Genomic DNA, 23,464 nt, shown 5'->3' with positions numbered 1-23,464 from the left:
GGCAAAGTCATCTCCAAACTGAGCAGGGAGATCACTTGCATAGCCTTCTATGTCCCCAATGCCAATGTGTCCATCATGGACCTGACCTGCCATCTGGAGAGACCTGCCAAATACAATGACATCATGAAGGAGGTGAAGCAGGTGTGGGAGGGCCCCCTCAAAGGCATCCTGGGCTATACTGAGTACCAGGTTGTCTCCGCCAACTAACAGTGATAACAACTTTTCCACCTTCAGTGTTGGAGCTGCTATTGTTCTCAATGACTACTTTGTCAAGCTCATTTCCTGGTATGACAATGAATTTGGCTACAGCAACAGGGTGGTAGACCTTATGGTGCACATGGCCTCCTGGACCACCAGCCCCAGTGAGAACATGAGAGTAAGAGAGAGGCCCTCAGCTGCTGTGCAGTCCTGCCCCACTCAGTCCCCCACCATCACACTGAGAATCTCCCTTCCTAGACACGGTTTCCATGCCAGACCCCCTGAAAAATGGGATAGGCCTAGAAAGCTCCACTTTGTAGTGCGTCATCAATAAAGTCCTCTGTACTCAGCACCCCTCTACTGCCAAAAAAAAAATACCAACATACACATTTTCCTAAATATATATCTTACTCTATGTCATTTCTTCTTTTTTTTTTTTGAGACGGAGTCTCGCTCTGTCGCCCAGGCTGAAGTGCGGTGGCATGATCTCGGCTCACTGCAAGCTCTGCCTCCTGGGTGCATGCCATTCTCCTGCCTCAGCTTCCGGAGAAGCTGAGACTACAGGTGCCTGCCACCATGCCTGGCTAATTTTTTTGTATTTTTAGTAGAGATGGGGTTTCACCATGTTAGCCAGGATGGTCTTGATCTCCTGACTTTGTGATCTGCCCACCTCGGCCTCCCAAAGTGCTGGGACTACAGGCATGAGCCACCACGCCCGGCCTTCTTTTTTTTTTTTTTTTGAGACAGGATGTCACTGTCACCCAGAATGGAGTACAGTGGCACGATTTTGGCTCACTGCAACATCTACCTTCTGGGCTCAAGCAATCCTCCCGCATCAGGCCTCCCAAGTAGTTGGGACCACAGGTGCATGCCACCATGCCTAGCTAATTTTTTATATTTTTGGTAGATGTGGGGTTTTGCCATGTTGCCCAGGCTGGTCTCACACTCCTGAACTCAAGTGATCCATCTGCCTCAGCCTCCCAAAGGGCTGGGATTACAAGCATGAAATCGCTGCACCTGGCCAAATTTTTTTTTTTTTTAAATAGAGACAGTATCTTGCTTTGTTGCACAGGCTGTCCTGAAACCCTAGCTCAAGCAATCCTCCTGCTTCGGCCTCCCAAAGTGCTAGGATTACAGGTGTGGGCCACCATGCCTGGCCCAAGGGCATTTCTTACAAGAAATATTTTCTTCTAATATACAGATAACTTTAGTATATCAGCAAACAAGTTAATCTCTAAAATTAGAATTATGCACGTCCAAGTTCTACTGAAATTTAAATGGCACTGAGAACTTTTTTTTTTCTTTTGAGACAGAGTCTCTCTCTGTTGCCCAGGCTGGAGTGCAGTGGCGAGATCTCAGCTCACTGCAACTTCTACCTCCCGGGTTCAAACAATTCTCCTGCCTCAGCCTTCCAAGTAGCTGAGATTACAGGCGCACATCACCACACCCAGCTAATTTTTGGTGTTCTTAGTAGAGACAGAGTTTTGCTAATGTTGGCCAGACTGGTCTCGAACTCCTGACCTCAAGTGATCCACCCACCTTGGCTTCCAAAGTGTTAGGATTACATGTGTGAGCCCAGCAGAAAACTAACTTTTGTTTTCTGTTTTTTGGTTTTTTTTTTGTTTGTTTTTGTTTTTTGAGACGGAGTCTTGCTCTGTTGCCAGGCTGGAGTGCAGTGGTGTAATCTCGGCTCACTGCAACCTCCGCCTCCAGGGTTCAAGTGATTCTCCTGCCTCAGCCTCCCAAGTAGCTGGGATTACAGGTGCGCACCACCATGCCCAGCTAATTTTTGTATTTTTAGTAGAGACGGGGTTTCACCATTTTGGCCACGATGGTTTCGATCTCTTGACCTTGTGATCTGCCCACCTCGGCCTCCCAAAGTGCTAGGATTACAGGTGTGAGCCCTGCGCCCAGCCCTTAAACTAAAATTAACTTACTTTACTTGTGAATGTTACTATCGTTTCCAAAAAGAAAACAGTGTGGGTTAAATAAGTTTTTAAAATTATGTCTTTTTTCTTTTTTTTTCTGAGACTTTTTTCTTTTTTTTTTTGAGTGTCTCTCACTGTCGTGCAGGCTGGAATATAGTGGCGCCATCATAGCTCACTATAGCCTCTACCTCCTGGGATCAAGCCATCCTCCTGTCTCAGCCTCCTAAGTAGCCAAGACTACAAGCATACACCACTTCACCTGACTAATTTTGTGGGTTTTTTTTTTTTTTTGGTAGAGACAGAGTCTCACTATGTTGCCCAGGCTGGTCTAAAACTCCTGGCCTCAAGCAATCCTCCCGCCTCAGCTTCCCAAAGTGCTCTATTACAAGCATGACCCACAATGCTCCAGCTAAAAATTATGTCTTTGCAAAAAAATGAAACTTCTGGGCTCGTGCCTGTAATCCCAGCACTCTGGGAGGCCAAGGCAGGAGAATCGCTTCAGCCCAGGAGCTCAAGGCCAACCTAGGCAACACAGTGAGACCTCATCTCTACAAAAAAATCAACAATTAGCCAGGCATGGTGGTGCTCACCTGCAGTCCCAGCTACTCAGGATGTTGAGGTGAGAGAATTGCTCGAGCCCAGTAGGTCGAGGCCGTAGTAAGCCAAGATCTTGGCACCGTACTCCAGCCTGGGTGACAGACTGAGATCTCAAAAAAAAAAAAAAAAAAATGAAAATGAAACTTCTGGCTGGGCATGGTGGCTCACAGCTGTAATCTTAGCACTTTGGGAGATGGAGGTAGGAGGGCGGCTTGAGCCCAGGAGTTTGAAGCCAGCCTGGGCAACATAGCGAGACCCCCATCTCTACAGAAATTCTTTTTTTTTTTTTTTTGAGATGGAGTCCCACTCTGTCACCCAGGCTGGAGTGCAGTTGTGCAATCTCGGCTCACTGCAAACTCCGACTCCCGGGTTCAAGTGATTCTCTTGCCTCAGCCTCCTAAGCAGCTGGGATTACAGGTGCCCGCCACCATGCCTGGCTAATTTTTTTGTATTTTTAGTAGAGACTGGGTTTCGCCACATCGGCCAGGCTGGTCTCAAACTCTTGACCTCAGGTGATGTGCCCGCCTCGGCCTCGCAAGTGCTGGGATTACAGGCATGCACCACCGTGCCCGGCCCAAAAAAATTTTTTAATTAGCCAGGTGAGAAGGTGCACACTTAGGGTCCCAGCTACTTGGGAGGCTGAAGTAAAAGAGGATCACTTGACGCCAGGCAGTCGAGGCTACAGAGGGCCATGTTAATGCCACTGCACTCTAGCCTGGGTGAAAGCATGAGACACTGTCTCAAAAAAATTAAAGTTTTAAAAAACAATTCCTATTACCCAACTTTGGTTACAAAACTATCAAGATAATTTCCTTGCACTAAACTGCTAACACTTACAATCCAAATTTATGAATCAATTGATGCAAGCTCTAGCCAACTTTGTTAATTACATGTTTTAAAATATATTTAAAATTCTTATTTTCTAGAGAAAATGTAGAATATTTAAACAAGTTATATTTCAAAAGCAACCAGTATCATACCAATACATTTGCCTACAACTAAAACTTCAGAATTATTTCATCTCACATTATAAGCTTCCATTTGCTATAAGGCCATGATCCAGTTTGTACTCAGGCCTGGATAAAGCCACAGAGCTGTGAAGACCTTGGGTGTGATAAAAAGGGGAAGACAATGATTAATACTACCTTTAGCATCTCATAATCCTTCAAAATTGAATTGGAACAAGGTGAATGAAGAAACGATGGAAACATTTTGCTTGTGCCTTTTAAATTTAATCACTAAGGAAGAAGGGTGTGTGTGTGATAAATCTCCTGAGTATAGATCCCTTTTCTTATACCTTAGAAATTGAGACCTACAGAAATATGACAACTATACCAAGGTCACTATGGCAGAGATTAATTTTTTTCTTCCACAGTTACAGGATTGTGGCTTGGCACTTAGCGGATACACATTCCAACTTCCTGTGCAATTAGAAGTGTCCATGTACTAAGTTCTTTCCAGTGGAATGTTGAGTGGAAATGACCTGTGTCACTTCAGGTCAGGGCTTAATTTGGTGTGACACTTACACCTTCTCTTTCCTCTTCCACTGGTCATAGTGGCATAGAGGATGACAGAGTCACAAGATGGAAGAAACCATTTGAAAGAGAACCACCTACCAAAGAGGGCCATCCAACTTAACTGTTCCATGAGTGAGAAATAAATGTCTATTAAGTTTGGACCATTATTCATTTTTGGTCTGTTACAGCAATTTGGCCTTCACTAATTTAGTCAAACACACAGTCTAGGTAGCTGCAAGGCCATGACTAAAACGCACATATCCTCCCTCAGTCAGTCCAATGTCACTGTTTTCCTTATCACCCTTCATCCAAACAGAAAACAGAAATATGAAGAGCAGTGGGGGATATCGTTAATGAGGCTACCCTTATGACACCAGTAAATCATTCACTCCTGCTGAAGCTCAACAGCTTTTATCCTTGTTCATCACTCTGCACAATGCATTTTAAAATCCCCTGGCAGAAATGAACATATCGACAGCTCTCCTCTTCCTCTGTAATCTTCTGATGAGAATTATTTTATTTTCATAAACAAATGTAAAGGTTAAAACATGTTAATTTGAGGCAGATAAAGAGGGTGTTTTTTTTTTTTAATTTTTTTGAGACAGGGTCCCACTCTGCCACCCAGGCTGGAATGCAGTAGTGTAATCATAGTTCACTGCATCGTCGACCTCTGGAGCTCAAATGATCCTCCTATCTCAGCCTCCCAAGTAGCTGGGATTACAGGTGCATGGCACCCAGCTAATTTTTTCATTTTTTGTAGAGACAAGATCTCACTATGTTGCCCAGGCTGGTCTCAAACTCCTGAGCTCAGGTGATCCCCACCCCCCGGCCTTGGTCTCCCAAAGTGCTGGGAATACAGGCATGAGCCACCATGGCCCATGAGGGTGATATTTTAACAGAGACAATGTAAGACAGGAAATTAGCTAGGCAAGGAAAGAAAGACTAGATGCAAAGACCTGAGAAACCTTAAGCATTTATGGAATTCAACAAGCAGAGTACAGGGGCAGAATGGTACTGGGAGGGCTGGCTATATGCAGATCCCGGTAGGTCAAATTAAGGTGTTGTTCTTTGTGCAAAAGAACAAGAGATCCAATGAAGAATGTTAAACAGGTGAATAAAAAATGATCAAATAAACAATTTTTGAAAGTTACAGTGTGAAAATGAACATATAAAGAATATGAATCCAACAAAAAAAATGGGGACAATAATTAGTTTCCCAAAAGCCCAAATAACCCATAAACATATGGGGGAAAATGTTCAACCTCATTGGTCACCAAGAAAATGTAAATTAAAACCTCACTGAGATGCCATTTCATAGATCATTGCTAATGAGAGAATAAACTGATTTAACCTCTTCCAAAGAGAGTTTAGCATCAAAAATTGCATTACTAGGTATAATATTCCAGGAAAATGCATATCCGGGCCAGGCACAGTGGCTCACACCTGCAATCCCAACACTTTGGGAGGCAGGTGGATCACCTCAGGTCAGGAGTTTGAGACCAGCCTGATCAACATGGTGAAACCCCATCTCTACTAAAACCGCAAAAATTAGCTGGGTGCAATGGCATGAGCCTTTAATTCCAGCTACTTGGGAAGCTGAGTGGAATCACTTGAACTCGGGAAGCAGAGGTTGCAATGAGCTAAGATCACGCCACTGCACTCCAGCCTGGGCAACAGAGACTCTGTATCAAGAAACAAAAAAAGAAAATGCTTATCTGAGGATATGACATTCACATGAATGTTTAAGGTGAAAGTTTTCATAGTAACAAAAAACTAGGCATAATCCTAATGTACATTAATAGATCAATAAATAATATTAAATAGTTTACGATAGGAAAAATGAATAAAATACATAGCTACACACATCACCATTAATGAACCTCACCAACAATGTTAAAAGAAACAAAAGAATATATATAGCATGACCACATTTACTGGAGTATATGAAGCAAGACTCCATCTCAAATAAAATAAAATAAATAAAATAAAATAAAATAAAAGTAAAATAAAATCAGGCTGGAGCTTCCTCACTTTTCCCCAGGTCTCTTCACAGTGTTAAAGAAAATAGTCTCTCCCAGGTGCTCAGAAGCAGCAGAGAGCTCCAAAGGTTGCTTTAAAAATCTCTCCTCACAAAAATTACAGATTTGTAGTCATCAGCTATATATAATAATCTCCATTCACTAATAATCCTTAAAACTTTGAAAAAATTGCCGGGCGCGGTGGCTCACGCTTGTAATCCCAGCACTTTGGGAGGCCGAGGCGGGCGGATCACAAGGTCAGGAGATCGAGACCACAGTGAAACCCCGTCTCTACTAAAAATACAAAAAAAAATTAGCCGGGCGTGGTGGCGGGCGCCTGTAGTCCCAGCTACTCGGAGAGGCTGAGGCAGGAGAATGGCATGAACCCGGGAGGCGGAGCTTGTAGTGAGCCGAGATCGCGCCACTGCACTCCAGCCTGGGTGACAGAGCGAGACTCTGTCTCAAAAAAAAAAAAAAAACTTTGAAAAAATTTAGGTCCTTTTTGAAAATAACGTGATTTTCTATTTAATTTTTTTTTTTTAAGATGGAGTCTTGTTCTTGTCACCCAGGCTGGAGTGTAATGACGCGATCTTGGCTCGCTGCAATCTCCGCCTCCCAGGTTCAAGCCTCAGCCTCCTGAGTAGCTGGGATTACAGGCACGCACCACCATGCCCAGCTAATTTTTTGGATTTTTAGTAGAGATGGGGTTTCACCATGTTGGCCAGGCTGGTCTCGAACTCCTCACCTCAGGTGATCCACCCACCTCGGCCTCCCAAAGTGCTGGGATTACAGGCATGAGCCACCGTGCCCGGCCTGTATTTAAATTTTAAATATTATAAGTTTTATAAAATTATACTTAAAACGTACTCTACTATGCATAAAACTGGAAATCCTCCACATAAAGCTGTATTTAATAACATATGTGACTATTTAACATGGTTTAAAAAACAGTACTGAGATCAACAAGGCAGCCATTTATAGTGCCCTTTATGTACTACTTCCTCTATCATGTGGCAGTCAAAAGGCTAAGTGAAATGCTTGCAGCAAAGAAAACAGTTTTGAAAGGTCATGCTATGCAGACAGCCAGAATTTCTTTCACAATATCCTTACTGTCTATGGCAGACTGCACGACAATCTGACCACAGTTATTTTCTGTGTAAAAGTAAAAAGCACACCACATTATCAAAGGACCAGAAACAGTAAGCACTCAACAATATCATCTTTATGAACATTTTTTCTAACTGCGTAAACATCCATACATATTAACGAAAAAGAACCCCGAGGCAAAGACAATGAATTGGAGAAAGAGGAACTTGGAAAAACTGGAAGGCAAGTTTAAACTATACCACTCTGACATAGTGTTCACATAACGTAAGAAGCTCCTATAGCCAGGCGTGGTGGCGGGTGCCTGTAATCCCAGCTACTCAGGAGGCTGAGGCAAGAGAATTGCTTGAACCTAGGAGGCGGATGCTGCAGTGAGCCAAGATCGCACCACTGCACTCCAGCCTGGGCGACAGAGCAAGACTCTGCTCAAAAAAAAAAAAAAAGGAAGCTCCTAAAGGAAAACTTTTCAAATTAAGACACATCATTTACCAAGAAAAAAGCCTAATTATAACAATATTGAAGACATTAAGATCATCTTTCAAAATTTCCATTATCTTAATGACAATTGCAAACAAGGTGCAAAACTTCAAAAACCTCTCTGTGGCAGCTGTAATCCCATCACATTTTTTCCCTTTAATAGCTTTTACTGGTTTATCATTCATCTGAATAGGGAATATATTTTTCCAACAGTTAAGGTAGTACACAATCAATCAGTAAACACAAAAGTGAAAATTTCTCCAGCTCCTTGTAAAATTTCCAAACAGGAGGTTAACAAATGTATTCTTTTTTTTTTTAAAGAAAGAAAAAAAAAGAAAAGAAAAAAAAATCTAGTGTGTTTAATCACCGTCCTATCCTAAAAGATCAAATTCATGACTACACACAGCCAAGTAACATAGACATAGTCCCTGAAGCTTACGGCAAGGCACACTTAAGATTTTTTAAGGCCCCAGAATTTTAATTCCTCTGAAAATCTCTCACTAAAATTTAACTGGAAGACAATCTTTTTTTTTTTTTTGAGACACAATCTTGCTCTGTCACCCAGGCTGGAGTACAGTGGTATGACCTCGGCTCAGTACAACTTCCGCCTCCCAGGTTCAAACGATTCTCCTGCCTCAGCCTCCCAAGTAGCTGGATCTACAGGCATGCACCACCACACCTGGATAATTTTTGTATTTTTGGTGGAGATGGGGTTTTGCCATGTTGGCCAGGCCAGTCTCTAACTCCTGACTTCAGGTGGTCCGCCCGCCTCAGCCTCCCAAAGTACTGGGATTGCAGGCATGAGCCACCACACCCGGCTGAAGACAACTTTCTTTACCAGTTCTGACCTTGTAGCAGAGCATAAGGATTTGTGCTACTTCTAAAACTACTACCAGAAAACAGTGTATGATAAACATTGTTTTAAGGAAATAAACTTAAAACATTCCATTATTCAAAAACCACAACTATACTACTGGCTGGGCAGAGCCCAGATCGTGCCATGGCACTCCAGACTGGGGGAAAAGAGTGAGACTTCGTCTCAAAAAAAAAACAAAAAAAAACCACAGGTTTTTTTTTTATAAAACCAAACCCAGGCAAGGCTGTGGAGAAACTGGAAATCTTGTGTATTGCTGGTGGAAATATAAAATGGTATAGCCAGTATGGAAGACAGTAGGATTGTTCCTCAAAAAATTAAAGCGTATGGCGGGGCGTGATGGCTCACGCCTGTAATCCCAGCATGATATTGTTGAGTGCCTACTGTTTCTGGTCCTTGGAGGCCAAGGCAGGCAGATAGCTTGAGCCAGGTGTTCAAGACTAGCCTGGGCAACGTGGCAAAACACTGTCTCTACTAAAAATACAAAAAATTAGCCAGGTGTGGTGGTGGGCACCTGTAGTCCCAGCTACTCAGGAGGCTGAGGTGGGAGGATCACTTGAGCACAGGAGATGGAGGTTGCAGTGAGCCATTACTACACTACTATACTCTAGCCTGGTTGACAGAGTGAGACCCTATCTCAAAAAAATTAAAAAGAAAAATTAAAGCATATGATCCAATATGATCTAATAATCCCACTTCTGGTGATGTATGCAAAAGAAATGAAAGCAGGGATTTACTCAGATTTGTACACCAGTGCTCACTCACAGCAGCACTGGTCACAATACCCAAAAGGTAGAAACAGCACCAGTGTCACCATCAACAGATACACAGACAAAAAAAATTTGGAAATGTGGTGTGTACATACAATGGAATATTATTCAGCTTTTTTTTTTTTTTTTTTTTGGAGACGGAGTCTCTCTCTGTTGCCAGGCTGGAGTTCAGTGATGTGATCTTGGCACAAGCTCCACCTCCTGGGGTCAGGGGTGATTATCCTGACTCAGCCTCCCAGGTAGGTGGGACTGCAGGTGCGGGCCACCACACCCAGCTAATTTTCATATTTTTAGTAGAGACAGGGTTTCACCATGTTGGCCAGGCTGGTCTCCAACTCCTGACCTCGTGATCCACCCATCTTGGCCTCCCAAAGTGCTAGGATTACAGGCATGAGCCACTGGGCCCAGCCTATTCAGCCTTTAAAGGAATGAAATTCTACTGCATGCTACAATATGAATGAACCTTAAAAATATAATGCCAAGTGTAATAAGTCAGAAACAAAAAGACAAATATTGTATGATTCCACTTATACAAGGCACCTGAAGCAGAATAGTCAAATTCATAGAGACAGAAAATAGAACAGGGTTTCTCAGGGACTAAAGAAGAGGGGGCAATGAGAAGTTATTATTTAATAGGTATGGAGTTTCGGTTAGGGATGATGAAAAAGTTCTGGAGATGGACAGTGATGATGTACTTTTATGAATGTACTTAATGCCACTGAATTATACACTTAAAAGTGGTTAAATTTTCCCCAGGTGCAGTGGCTCACACCTATAATCCTAGCATTTTGTGAGGCCAAGGTGGGCAGATCACTTGAGCTCAGGAGTTCAAGGCCAGCCTGTGCTCATTAAAAAAAAAAAAAAAGCAAAAAGATAAATTTTATATTGTGTGTATTTCACCAATTTTTTTTTTTTTTTAAACCCTGAGGCCAGGCACGGTGGCTCATGCCTGTAAGCCCAGCATTTTGGGAGGCCGAAGCGGGCGGATCATGAGGTCAGGAGATTGAGACCATTCTGGCTAACACAGTGAAACCCCGTCTCTACTAAAAATACAAAAATAAAATAAAATAAAATAACCAGGCGTGGTGGCTGGTGCCTGTAGTCCCAGCTACTCAGGAGGCTGAGGCAGGAGAATGGCGTGAGCCCAAGAGGCAGAGCTTGCAGTGAGCCAAGATTGTGCCACTGCACTCCAGCCTGGGTGACGAAGTGAGACTCCGTCTCAAAAAAAAAACCCTGAGTCCCAGCTACTCAGGAGGCTGAGGCAGGAGAATCACTTGCACCTGGGAGGTGGAGGTTGCAGCAAGCCGAGATCACACCACTGCACTCCAGCCTGGGCAACAGCGTGAGACTCCACCTCAAAAACAAAACAAAACGAAAAACCTGAAGCCAAATAAACTTGTCCATTATGAACTTACAGGCCCTCTGTGCCTCCAACTCATCTTTTTCTATGCTTCCTACTTCCCTGTGGTGTTCAAAAATCTGTTTTATTGTACACCCTCTTCTCTCATCTTCACTTTCAGATACTTCAAACATCTGACCTCATGGTTGGTTTTCTTTTTTTGTGAGACGTCTTGCTCTATCACCCAGGCTGGAGTGCAGTGGTGCAATCTCGGCTCCCTGCAACCTCCACCTCTCAGGCTCAAGCAATCCTCTAGCCTCAGTCTCTCGAGTAGCTGGGACTACAGGCATGCGCCGCCACGCCCGACTAATTTTTACATTTTTTGTAGAGATGAGGTTTTACCATGTTGCCCAGACTGGTCTCTAACTCAAGCGATCTGCCAGTCTCAGCCTCCCCAACTGTTGGGATTACAGGAGAGAGCCACTGCACCTGGCGGCCTCACAATTCTTCAGCCTGAAGTTACACCTCTCAGCCACAGCTTGACCTTTCACTTCCCACCACATCCTCACTCCTGGATCTGCAGCTCCACCATCACACAGAAGAAAAGGCCTGACTCTGGTCTACAACTTGACTCAAGCCTCTACCACATTCACAATGATGGTGTCAGCTCCTACTACCTCCACCCTCACTTACTTCAATGCAGCCACTCTGGCCCTCCTGCAGGTCATAGAACATATCAAGCACATCCAGCTTCAAACACTTTGTATTTAAGTTCCTTCAGTCTAAAATGCCCTCCCCACCCTATCCAAAATACCCAGAGGGCCTGCTCCCTCACTTCATTTAGAGGTGCCAACTCAAATGCCACCTAATCAGAGAGGTCTTCCCTAACTTTATACCTTAGTAAACATACCCCTCCTTCATCAATGTCTACTTTTCCCTAATATATTTCCATACCTTAATGACAACGGCAAACAAGGTATAAATCTTCAAAATAACACTTAATCACCACCCAACATATTATATAGTAGGCCCTCCATATCTGTGTGTTCCATATCGGTGGGTTCCACATCCGTGAATTCAACCAACTATGAATCGAAAATACTGGATGCGGGGCCAGGCGTGGTGGTGCGTGCCTGAAATTCCAGCTACTCTGAAGGCTGAGGCAGGAAAATCGCTTGAACCAGGGAAGTGGAAGTTGCAGTGAGCTGAGATCGCGCCATTGCACTCCAGCCTGGGCAACAAAGTGACACTCCATTTCAAAAAATTAAAGAAAAAAAAGAAATATTGGATCAGGTAATGGTTCTGTTGTGCCTGTACTAAACATGTACAGACTTTTTTCTATCGTCGTTATTCCCTAAATAATACAATAACACCTATTCACAAGGCATTTACATTGTATTAGGTATTATAATTTTTTTTCATTTTCCAGGTTACCATTGAGATAATTTTTGTTTTTTGAGACACACTCTCACTCTGTTGCCCAGGCTGAAGTGCAGTGGTAGGATCTGGGCTCACTGCAGCCTCGACCTCCTGGGCTCAAGCAATCCTCCCACTTCAGCCTCCCAAGTAGGTGGAACTGCAGGCATTCGCCACCATGCCTGGCTAATTACAGGTGTGAGCCACTGTACTCAGCTTGCATATAGTTTAAATATTAAAAAGAGTGATTAAGTTTTTACTCAGAAGAGGTAAAAAGTTTGACTGAGATCAAAGACATAGGTAAAGGGTTTAGCTCTTACAAGAGTAGCAATCTTTCTGCTTAGAAACTAGAGGACTGGAAGAGAGGATATATCAAGGAATTTTTAGGCAAAGAGGAAGAAGCTGTAGGATTTCTTTTCTCCTTCTCTTTCTCTCCCCCTCCCCTCCAACAGGGTCATACTCTGTTGCCCAGACTGAAGTGCAGTGGTCCAATTATAGCTCACTGCAACCTTGAACTCCTGGGCTCATGAAATCTTCCCGCCTCAGCTTCCTGAGTAGCCAGTATTACAGGTGTGTGCCACCACACCCAGCTAAGTGTAGGATTTCTTATCTTACTTTTTTTAATAATGTAGGGATTGAGGTTATCTATTCAGCATATAGTTAATTAGTGGTGAGGCTGGGATCCTGGGAGAAGAAAGCATTTAGGAAAAACGCTGTAGGGCAGCTACCAAATTCACCAAATATTTACTGACCGCCTGCATTGTGCCAGGCACTCTTGTAGACAAGATTAGTGTTCTCGTGGAGCTAATCACTGGAGTGAACAAGAACAATACCAAATTGTAATGTGATATGAAAAGAATTAAAATATGGCAGTTGATAGTGACTGGTTATCTTCTTCTGAGGAGGTGACATTAAGATCTGAAAGACAAGAATTTAGCCAAGCTAAAAGAAAATCAAGCTATGTAAGTTTAAACCTCACTGGGCATGGTGCCTAACGCCTGTAATCCCAGCACTTTGGGAGGCCGAGGCAGGCGGATCCCGCGAGGTCAGGAGTTTGAGACCAGCCCCACCAACATGGTGAAACCTGTCTCTACTAAAAATACAAAAATCGGCCGAGCATGATGGCACATGCCTATAATCCCAGCTACTCGGGAAGCTGAGGCAGGAGAATCGCTTGAATCTGGGAGGCGGAGGTTGCAATGAGCTGAGATCACACCATTGCACTCCAGCCTGGGTGTTGCCGCGAGACTCTGTCTCCAAAAAAAAAAAAAAAAGTTTAAACCTCAAGGTGGAAATGAGCTGATTGTGTTTGAGGAATGGAAAGAATTCCAGTGTTTCTACAATAAGGTGGATGACGACCATAGTGTCATGAGATGAGATTAAAGAAGTTGACCGGGCACAGTGGCTCCCATCTGTAATCCCAGCACTTTGGGAGGCCAAGGCAGGAGGATCGCTTGAGGCTAGGAGTTTGAAAAGCCTGAGCAACATAGTGAGGCACCATCTCTTAAAAAAATTTCAGATTGAAGAAGTAGGCAGAGCCAGGCCACATAGTGTTCTGTAGCTGTGGTAAGGAGTTTAGACTCAAAGTCTTGTGAGTTTTTTTTTATTTGTTTGTTTTTTGTTTTTTTTTTTTTAATTGAGATGGAGTTTCGCTCTTGTTGCCCAGGCTGGAATGCAATGCCACGATCTCAGCTTACTGCAACTTCCACCCCCCAGGTTCAAGTGATTCTTCGCCTCAGCCTCTCAAGTAGCTGGGATTACAGGTGCCCACCACCATGCCCAGCTAATTTCTTGTATTATTAGTAGAGATCAGGTTTCACCATGTTGGCCAGCTGGTCTCCAACTCCAGACCTCAGGTGATCCACCTGCCTTGGCCTCCCAAAGTGCTGGGATTACAGGCGTGAGCCATGGCACTTGGCATCTTGTGAGTTTTTAAGCATAAAAGTGGTATGATATGATATATGCCTTAGAGTCCTCTGTTTTATTGAAGATAAATTACAGGTGGAGAGTGGAAGCACAAAGGTCAATTAAGAGGCTGTTGCAACTAACCAGACCAGAGACGATGGTGGAGAAATTTAATATGATTGCTGAGCAATAGTAAAGGCCTAGTTTGAGATAAGCTAGCATGACATGGCAGGCAGTATGAATTTAGCTAGCATAACCTTTTAGGTGAACATGAGAAATTTGACACTGGTAATTGAAATAACTGTCTATGAGATGCAGGATTGATAAAGGGGATGGATCAAGGCACTGGAGGCCATTATATATTGAATACATATTTACCGAGCATCTACTAATATACCAAGAACTCTGCTAGCTGCTAGGGTTACAACAGTGAACAAAAACAGAGGTCCATTTCTCATGGAGTTGATATTCTAATGAGGACAGAGAAGATAAACAATAAATATATAGTCATCTGTGGTATCTGGGGGGAACTGCTTCCAGAACCCTTGCGGATACCAAAATCCAGAAATGCTCAAGTTCCTGATATAAAACTGTATGGTCTTGCATACAACCTATGCATACCTTCTTGTATACTTTAAATCACCTCTTGCTGGGTGAGCATGGTGGCTCACACCTGTAATCCCATCAGGAAGCTGAGGCAGGAGGATCACTTGAGCCCAGAAGTGATTGCATCACTGGACTCCAGCCTGAGTGACAGACTGAGACCCAATTTTCTTAAAAAAAAAAATTATCTCAGCCGGGCGCAGTGGCTCACACCTGTAATCCCAGCACTTTGGGAGGCCGAGGCAGGCAGATCACCTGTCAGGAGTTCGAGACCAGCCTGGCCAACATGGTAAAACCCCGTCTTTACTAAAAATACAAAAATTAGCCGAACATAGTGGTGGGTGCCTGTAATCCCAGCTACTTGGGAGACTGAGGCAGGAGAATCACTTGAAACCGGGAGGCAGAGGTCGCAGTGAGCCGAGATAACGCCACAGCACTCCAGCCTGGGTGACAGAGCATGAGACTCTGTCTTTAAAAAAAAAAAAGCTGGGCGAGGTGGCACAAGCCTGTAGTCCCAGCTACTCGAGAGGCTGAGGCAGGCAAATCGCTTGAACATGGGAGGCAGAGGTTGCAGTGAGCCAAGATGACGCCACTGCAGTCCAGCCTGTGTGACAGAGCGAGACTCAATTTCAAAAAAATAAAAATAAAAATAATTGGGCATTAATTGATCTATAGGAGATTTGAACCAGGATATATGGTTACCCTAACTATAACTCCAGTGCTTAAGGAAGTGATCGCTGCCGCTATATTACATATGGGTTTAATAAATGAAATAGCTGAAATATTTAGATTTTATCACCTCCTCTTTACTCTTCACTCCATTGCAAGCTGATTTTCAGCCATAAACAGCCTCCTAAAATGGCCCCTGCTGGGATCATCAATGAATTCCTAACTGTCAAATCCAAAAAAGTTTCTTCAGTTTTCAGCTAACCTGTCTAAAGAGCTTTTGACACTACTGACCCTCCTCTCTGCTTCATGAAGTTCTGTTCTTAACTCTGTAGGAAACATAATCCTCAATAACAGACTATCTTCAAACAAGACCTAGCATCCCCCCCACTCCCACTCCCTACCTCATAGGTTAACTAAAAGATTCATAATCTGCTGGGAGCGGTGGCTCATGTCTGTAATCCCAGCACTTTGGGAGGCCGAGACGGGCAGATCACTTGAGGTCAGGAGTTCAAGACCAGCCTGGCCAACATGGTGAAACCCTGTCTCTACTAAAAATACAAAAAAATTAGCCGGGCATTGTGGCATGTGCCTGTAATCCCAGCTACTCAGGAGGCAGGATAATTACTTGAACCCAGGTGGCGGAGGTTGCAGTGAGCCAAGATTGCACCACTGCACTCCAGCCTGGGCAACACAGCAAGACTCTACCTCAAAAAAAAAAAATTTATACTCTAACCAATATATAAGTAATTAAAAATACAAAATTGGATACTTACCTAAGAATGATCGCCCCCATTTCAGTCTTTTAGGAAAACAGATGGCATTACTTATTTTTTAAAAGTGACATTTTCATGGAAGCCTTTTTCCAGTTAAAACATACACTACAAAAAAGGTTGAAGACAAAAGTATTAATCTAAACGAGCTAAATTAAGTCAGGTAAATTTTATTACCTATATATGTAATCACTTGTTAATGCTACACATTTTAAAATATGTAGGTTGAAGATCTAATGAGGCTGAAGATCTTTGCTCTCAGATTTTGGGCATTTTCTTATTGGATTGGCTTTTTCTAATTAATTAGAAGGCTTTATATATTCAGGACCAGGACAGACAAAATAATTTGCAGAGCACAGTGCAAAATAAAAATGTGAGGCCTTTTCACCAAGATGGCACCAAAGAGAAAAAGGAAGCCCCTGCCTCTCCCAAAGCTGAAGCCAAAACAAAGGCTTTAAAAGCCAAAAACACACTGCTGAAAGATATCTGCATGCTACCCACCTTCAGACTGCCCCAAGACACTGCGGCCAAAATATCCTAGGAAAAGCACTCCCAAGAAAAACAGGCTTAATCCTGACCAATGAGAAGACGGAAGACCACACCACACTTGCATTAGTTGTGTATGTCAAAGCCAACAAGTGCCAGATCAAACAAGCTGTGAAGAAGCTCTAGGACACTGACATGGCCAAGGTCAACACCCGGATTGAGTCTGACAGAGAGAAGGCATATGTTCAACAGATTCCTGACTATGATGCTTTGAATGTTGCCAACAAAACTGGAATAACCTAAACTGAGTTCAGCTGGCAAATTCCAAATATAAATTTTTCACCATAAAAACATTTTAAAATAAGTAAATAAAAATGTTGGGCTACTTTTTCAAAAATTAAGAATTTCAAGACGGTGACAGCTTACCAATAAACTAAGCACGGGGACCATCTAAATGAGGGGTCCTGTGTGACTGCACAGATTGTGAACCCATGAAGCTGGCCCTGGTCAGGACACTAATTCCCTATTACATATATTACAATTATTTTTCCCAAAACATGTGGCATGTTTTCACTTTCTTTAAGGTGTCTTTTGATGAAGATGAATTTTTTAAATGAGAGGAACATTATAAAACAAATTTCAGAACAATTTCAAAGTACATAAAGCTGATTGTTTTTCCAAAAGTAAGAAAATTGGTGAACTCAAAAATAACAAACTTGTTTATTCAGGATGTTGATAGTGGGCTCAGAGGCTATGCACGTGTGGGTATGGTTATGACTGTGTAGGGTAGTGGGTGTATGTGAAAACTCTCTGTACCCCTGCTCAATTTTGCTGTGAACCTAAAACTACTCCTAAAAATAAAATCCAGGGCCAGGAGTGGAGACATGTGCTTGTGATCCAGTTACTCAGAGGCCGAGGTGGAAAGATCACTTGAATCCAGCAGGCTCAGGCTGCAGTGAACCAAGATCGCACCACTGCACTCCAGCCTGGGCAACAGAAATAGACCCTGTCTCAAAAAAAAGAAAAAGAAAAAAAATCCTATATATATTCTATGGAAAGATTTTCTGTGTAAATCTCTATTCTTAAGTGAAAAACACATTGTGCAAGGGGGAAGGTGGGAAGACCAATTTGCAAAATAACAGTTATAATATGCTACCTTTGAGATTGGTGGATTTTAGGGTAAAGATAGAAAGAAGAATCTGCAGTTATTTATTTATTTATCTTTTTTTTCTTTTTGTTTTTGAGACAGTCTTACCCTGTTGCCCAGGCTGGAGTGTGGTGGTACAATAGTGGCTCACTGCACCCTAGACCTCCCCGGCCTCAGGTGATCCTCCACCTCAGCCTCACAGGTAGCTGGGACTAGACATGCACCACCACGCCCGGCTAATTTTTGTATTTTTTGTAGAGACAGGTTTCATCACGTTGCCCAGGCTGGTCCTGAACTCCTGGGATCAAGTGATCCGCCTGCCTCGGCCTCCCAAAGTTCTGAGATTACATGCCCAAGCCACTGTACCTGGCCAGAATCTGTGCAATGGCATGATCTCGGCTCCTGCAACCTCCACCTCCAGTGTTCAAGCAATTCTCCTGTCTCAGCCTCCCGAGTAGCTGGGATTACAGGCATACGCTACCAGGCCCAGCTAATTTTTGTATTTTTAGTAGAGATGGGGTTTCACCATGTTGGTCAGGCTGGTCTCAAACTCCTGACCTCGTGATCTACCCACGTCGGCCTCCCAAAGTGCTAGGATTACAGGTGTGAGCCATTGTGCCTGGCCCAGAATCTGTATTTTTATTGTCTTTATTTATATAAAGAAACTCTAGAAGGTTACATGAGAAACTGAACAATAGTTTCCTGGGTAGGGTGGAGTGTTGGAGGAATGGTGTGAATAGAAACAAGGTAGTTGAGGGATATAGGCGGGAAAGACTGTCCACTTGTTTTTGTATTTAAAAGTATTTCTAACTCCAGGATAATCCATTACTACAATACATAGATTAGTAAATGAATGCACCAAAATGGGGCCTAAATACTATCAACACAAACACCCAATAACAGGACCTATTCTTTTACCATCTCTGGAACTAAGACCTTAGCACTGCCCACCTCCCTGAAGTCATCAACCCAAGATCTCTAACACTAGTCCCCTTGGAAAAGAATATTTTCTCCATAATTCCATGTTGCTTCTCTCAGGGTCTGGGTCAACTTTTTCTCCCCTAGCTATACAAAGCCTCATGTCTCTTCCGAACAAAAGCCTCACCAAGCCAGGCACAGAGATGTAAGCCTGTAATCCAGTTACTTGGAAGGCCAGAGGATCACTTGAACCCATAAGTTCAAGACCAGCCTGGGCAACATGGCGAAACCCAATCTCTACTAAAAATACAAAAATTAGCCGGGCGTGGTGGCATATGCCTATAATCCCAACTACTCGGAAGGCTGAGGCTATGCTGTTCCAACACCCTCCAAATCTGTCTCTCTGCTTCAAATCTTACTTCTTTTTTTTTTTGAGACAGAGTCTCACTCTGTCGCCCAGGCTGGAGTGCAGTGGCGCAATCTTGACTCACTACAACCTCCACCTCCCGGGTTCAACCAATTCTCCTGCCTCAGCCTCCCAAGAGGCTGGGATTACAGGTGCTACCACATCTGGCTAATTTTTTTTGTATATTTAGTAGAGATGGGGTTTCACCATATTGGCCAGGCTGCTCTTGAACTCCTGACCTTGTGATCTGCCCGCCTCAGCTTCCCAAAGTGAAATCTTACCTCTCTACAATTAATCCACACCAGATCAACCAGAATGTACCTTGTACAGCATAAATCATATCACTGGAGTGATCTGCTTAAAACCTTCCAAAGGCTTCCTGCTGTTAACCCTACCCGCATTACAACTATGAACTACTAAGACCCTACATGATATTAAAAATGACCTACCCTATATGATCTGGTATCTGTCTACAACTAACCTCATCTTTTTTCTTTTCTTGTTTTTTTGTTTGTCTGTTTTTGACACAGGGTCTTGCTCTGTCACCCAGCCTGTTGTGCAGCGGCATGATCACGGTTCACTGCAGCCTCAACCTCCTAGGCTCTAGGGATCCTCCCACCTCAGCCTCCCTAGTAGCTGAGACTACAGGCGTGTGCCACCACGCCTGCCTAATTTGTTATTTTTTGCAGAGACAGGGTTTTGCCATGTTGCCCAGGCTGGTCTCAAACTCCTGTGCTCAAGCGATCCACCCACTTCGGCCTCTAAAAGTGCTGGGATTACAGGCATAAGCCACCATACCAGGCTCTGACCTCATTTGCTTTCCTCTTCATTCAACTACTCTCTAGCCTTACTGGTATATTTTCTCTTCCTCACACTTTGTTCCTAATTAGGGCTCTTGTACATGCTGTTCTTTCAGCTTGCAATGTGCTGCCTCCAGGTCTGCCACTTCATAACATTTATGTTTTAACTCAAAGTTACCTCTTCTAAGAGGCATTCTATACAGTCTCACAGTTAAGATAGCAACCTAGGTCATTATCTACCACATTACTTTATCATCTTTATAATATTTATTAATACTCACAATTCTCATTTATTAATATAAATGTTTCTTCTACTGGAGAATAGAAAAGTCTTGAAGATAACTTTTAACCCACGACACTTTTTGTTTTTAAACAGAGTCTTTGTCACCCAAAGATTGCAGTGATGCAATCATGGCTCACTGCAGCCCTGACCTCCTGGGCTCTAGGGATCCTCCCACTTCAGCCTCTTGAGTAGCTGGGACTACAGGCATGTACCACCACACCCAGCATTTTTTTTTTTTTGTAGGGATAGGGTCTACTATGTGGTCCAGGCTGGTCTCAAACTCCAGGGCTCAAGCAATCCTCCCACCTCAGGCTCTGAAAGTACTGGGATTACAGGCTTGAGCCACTGCACCCAGCTACAACTCTATTATTATTATTATTTTTGAGATGGAGTCTCACTCTGTCACCCACGCTGGAGTGCAGTGGTGCGATCTTGGCTCACCCACTGCAACCTCTATCTTCCGGGTTCACGTGATTCTACTGCCTCAGTCTCCTGAGTACCTGGGATTACAGGTGTGTGCCACCACGCACAGCTAATTTTTATAGTTTTAGTAGAGATGGGGATTCGACATGTTGGCCAGGCTGGTCTCGGACCTCCTGACCTCAGGTAATCTGCCCATCTAGGCATCCCAAAGTGCTGGGATTATAGGCGTGAGCCACTGTGCCCGGCCTATTTTTTAACTTTTCTATTAATTCTGAATTATTTCAAAATCACATACATATAAATTTCACACTAAAATAGAATAGATTCAGGAAACATTTTTAAAAATCCCCCACGTCCTCTTTCTTCTTACTCAATTTATTATGTAGGATGTAGCCTACTTATTACAGTAAGTTCGATAAAAGTTTACCTATTCTCAAACAGGTAATTAGGGGTAAGACTTCTAACAAAATTCTCTAGGCACAGTAAAAATGAGATGAGAAGTCAAAAAAGCAAGTAGAACAGGTACCCATTATAATGAAATGAGGTGATATAGCAAGAGTATTATTTTTTAAATAACAATAATCTACACAGGAATGAGCAGTTGTACCATAGCAATTTGTATCAAATATCAGAGCCTCCCCATTTTACGTTCATTGTGTGCTTCTGGATCATGCCACAGCCATTATCAATGCATTAAATGGATAAAATTACCTATATTCAAAGTTGTAAGAATGACAGAATAGGTATATTTATAGTTGAAAACAGTCACAGGCCAGGTGCAGTCGCTCATGCCTGTAATACTAAAGCTTTGAGAGGCTAAGGAAGGAGGACTGCTTGAGCGCAGGAGTTGGAGGACAGCCTGGACAATGTAGCAGATCTCATCTCTAAAAAAAATAGAAATAAAAAATTAGCCAGGCGCGGTGGCTCACACCTGTAATCCCAGCACTTTGGGAGGCCGAGGCAGGTGGATCAGGAGGTCAAGAGATCATCCTGGCCAACATGGTGAAATCCTGTCTCTACTAAAAATACAAAAATTAGCTGGGCATGGTGGCGCGTGCCTGTAGTCCCAGCTACTAGGGAGGCTGAGGCAGGAGAACTGCTTGAATCCGGGAGGCGGAGGTTGCAGTGAGCAGAGATTGGGCCACTGCACTCCAGTCTGGCGACAGAGCAAGACTCTGTCTCAAAAAAAAAAAAAAAAAGAAAAAGAAAAAGAAAAAAATTAGCTGAGCGTGTTGGTGCACACCTGTAATCCTAGCCACTTGGGAGGCTGAGGCGGATGGATCACCTGAGCATAGTTCAAGGCTGCAGTGAACTATGATGGTGCCACTGAACTCCAGCCTGGGCCAAGCAGCAAGACCCTGTTTCTAAAAACAAAAACAAAAAAGAAGAAAAAGAAAGAAGGAAAGAAAAGGGGAACCAGGCACAGTGGCTCACGCCTGTAATCTCAGAACTTTGGGAGGTCGAAGCAGGTGGATCACTCGAGGTCAGGAGTTCAAGACCAGCCTGACCAACATAGTGAAACCCCGTCTCTACTAAAAATACAAAAAAAAATCCAGGCATGGTGGCGGGCGCCTATAATCCCAGTTACTCGGGAGGCTGAGGCAGAAGAACTGCTTGAATCCAGGAGGTGGAGGTTGCAGTGAGCCGAGGTCGCGCCGCTGCACTCCACCCTGTGTGACAGAGACTCCATCTCAAAAAAAAAAAGAGGCCGGGCGCGGTGGCTCACGCCTGTAATCCCAGCACTTTGGAAGGCCGAGGCGGGCGGATATCGAGGTCAGGAGATCGAGACCATCCTGGCTAACACGGTGAAACCCCGTCTCTACTAAAAATACAAAAAATTCTCCGGGCGTGGTGGCGGGCGCCTGTAGTCCCAGCTACTCCGGAGGCTGAGGCAGGAGAATGATGTGAGCCTGGGAGGCAGAGCTTGCAGCGAGTCAAGATCGCAACACTGCACTCCAGCCTGGGTGACACAGCGAGACTCCATCTCAAAAAAAAAAAAAAAAAAAAAAAGAAAGAAAGGAAAGAAAGAAAAGAGAAAGAAAGAAAGAGAGAGAGAGAGAAAGAAAGTAAAGAAAGAAAAGGGAAGGGGGGAAGGGGGCAAGGGGGGAAGGGGGGAAGGGGGAAAGGGAAGGGGAAAGTAGAAAGGGGAAAGGAAAGAGTGGGGGAAAGGGAAGGGGGAAGTAGAAAGGGGAAAGGAAAGAGTGGGGGAAAGGAGGGAAAGAGGGCAAGAGGGAGGGATGCTCATCTCTATTGAGATATTACAAGTTCCCTTGCCTGTGGAAAACTCCATTGTTAATTTGTGAGAAAAAAAAAAAAGAGAGAAGAAAGGGCAAATAATGTTAGTATTGTTATTTTTTTTTAAAAGTTTTGACCTTCCAGAGCTCAGGGACCTCTCAGGGTCCCCATACTGTATTTTGAGTACCAATCCTGCTCTATTCTGTGGTCCACAATACCCTAGATAGGATCTATATCTATCATTTGTATTTACCCCAACATATCAGAATTATCTGTTCATTTGCCAGTCTCTCTTGAAGTTTCTTAAAACTAAAACCATGAGCCATGAACCTTCTTCAACTTTGCACCCCCAGTGCCTCATACAGCACACAATACATATCCTCTCAATAAATGTTCCATGAATAAATGATGGATATAGGAAAATATTCACACTCTAATGTATTAATATAAAGGTGTATGTGAATAAAGTGGAGTTTCCCATGGCCAACTCTTTAGCTAAAAGAAATGTACAAAAGAAAAATCTTATGATAAATTGACAGCAATGCCAGAAGTGGAATAAAAGATATAGTCAAACCTGGTAT

General features: G+C 43.4%; 1 protein-coding gene across 5 annotated transcripts in view; it reads right to left on the bottom strand.

The window, feature by feature from the left end:
* PIK3CB (phosphatidylinositol-4,5-bisphosphate 3-kinase catalytic subunit beta) overlaps nucleotides 1-23,464 on the bottom strand; it is a 187,537-nt gene that overhangs the window by 131,591 nt on the left and 32,482 nt on the right. Inside the window, exon 2 of one of the 5 annotated variants that reach the window (XM_032144371.2) lies at nucleotides 16,189-16,293. The exons of the other annotated variants lie outside the window; for them this stretch is intronic. The gene's annotated coding sequence lies outside the window, so the exon portion shown is untranslated. The remainder of the gene's footprint in view (nucleotides 1-16,188; nucleotides 16,294-23,464) is intronic. 5 annotated transcript variants of the gene reach the window in all.

Source organism: Hylobates moloch, unplaced genomic scaffold (assembly GCF_009828535.3).
Source record: "Hylobates moloch isolate HMO894 unplaced genomic scaffold, HMol_V3 SCAFFOLD_22, whole genome shotgun sequence".
NCBI classification, from domain to species: domain Eukaryota; kingdom Metazoa; phylum Chordata; class Mammalia; order Primates; family Hylobatidae; genus Hylobates; species Hylobates moloch.
Note: the sequence above shows the minus strand (reverse complement) of the source record. Positions and strands in the feature narration are given on the sequence as shown.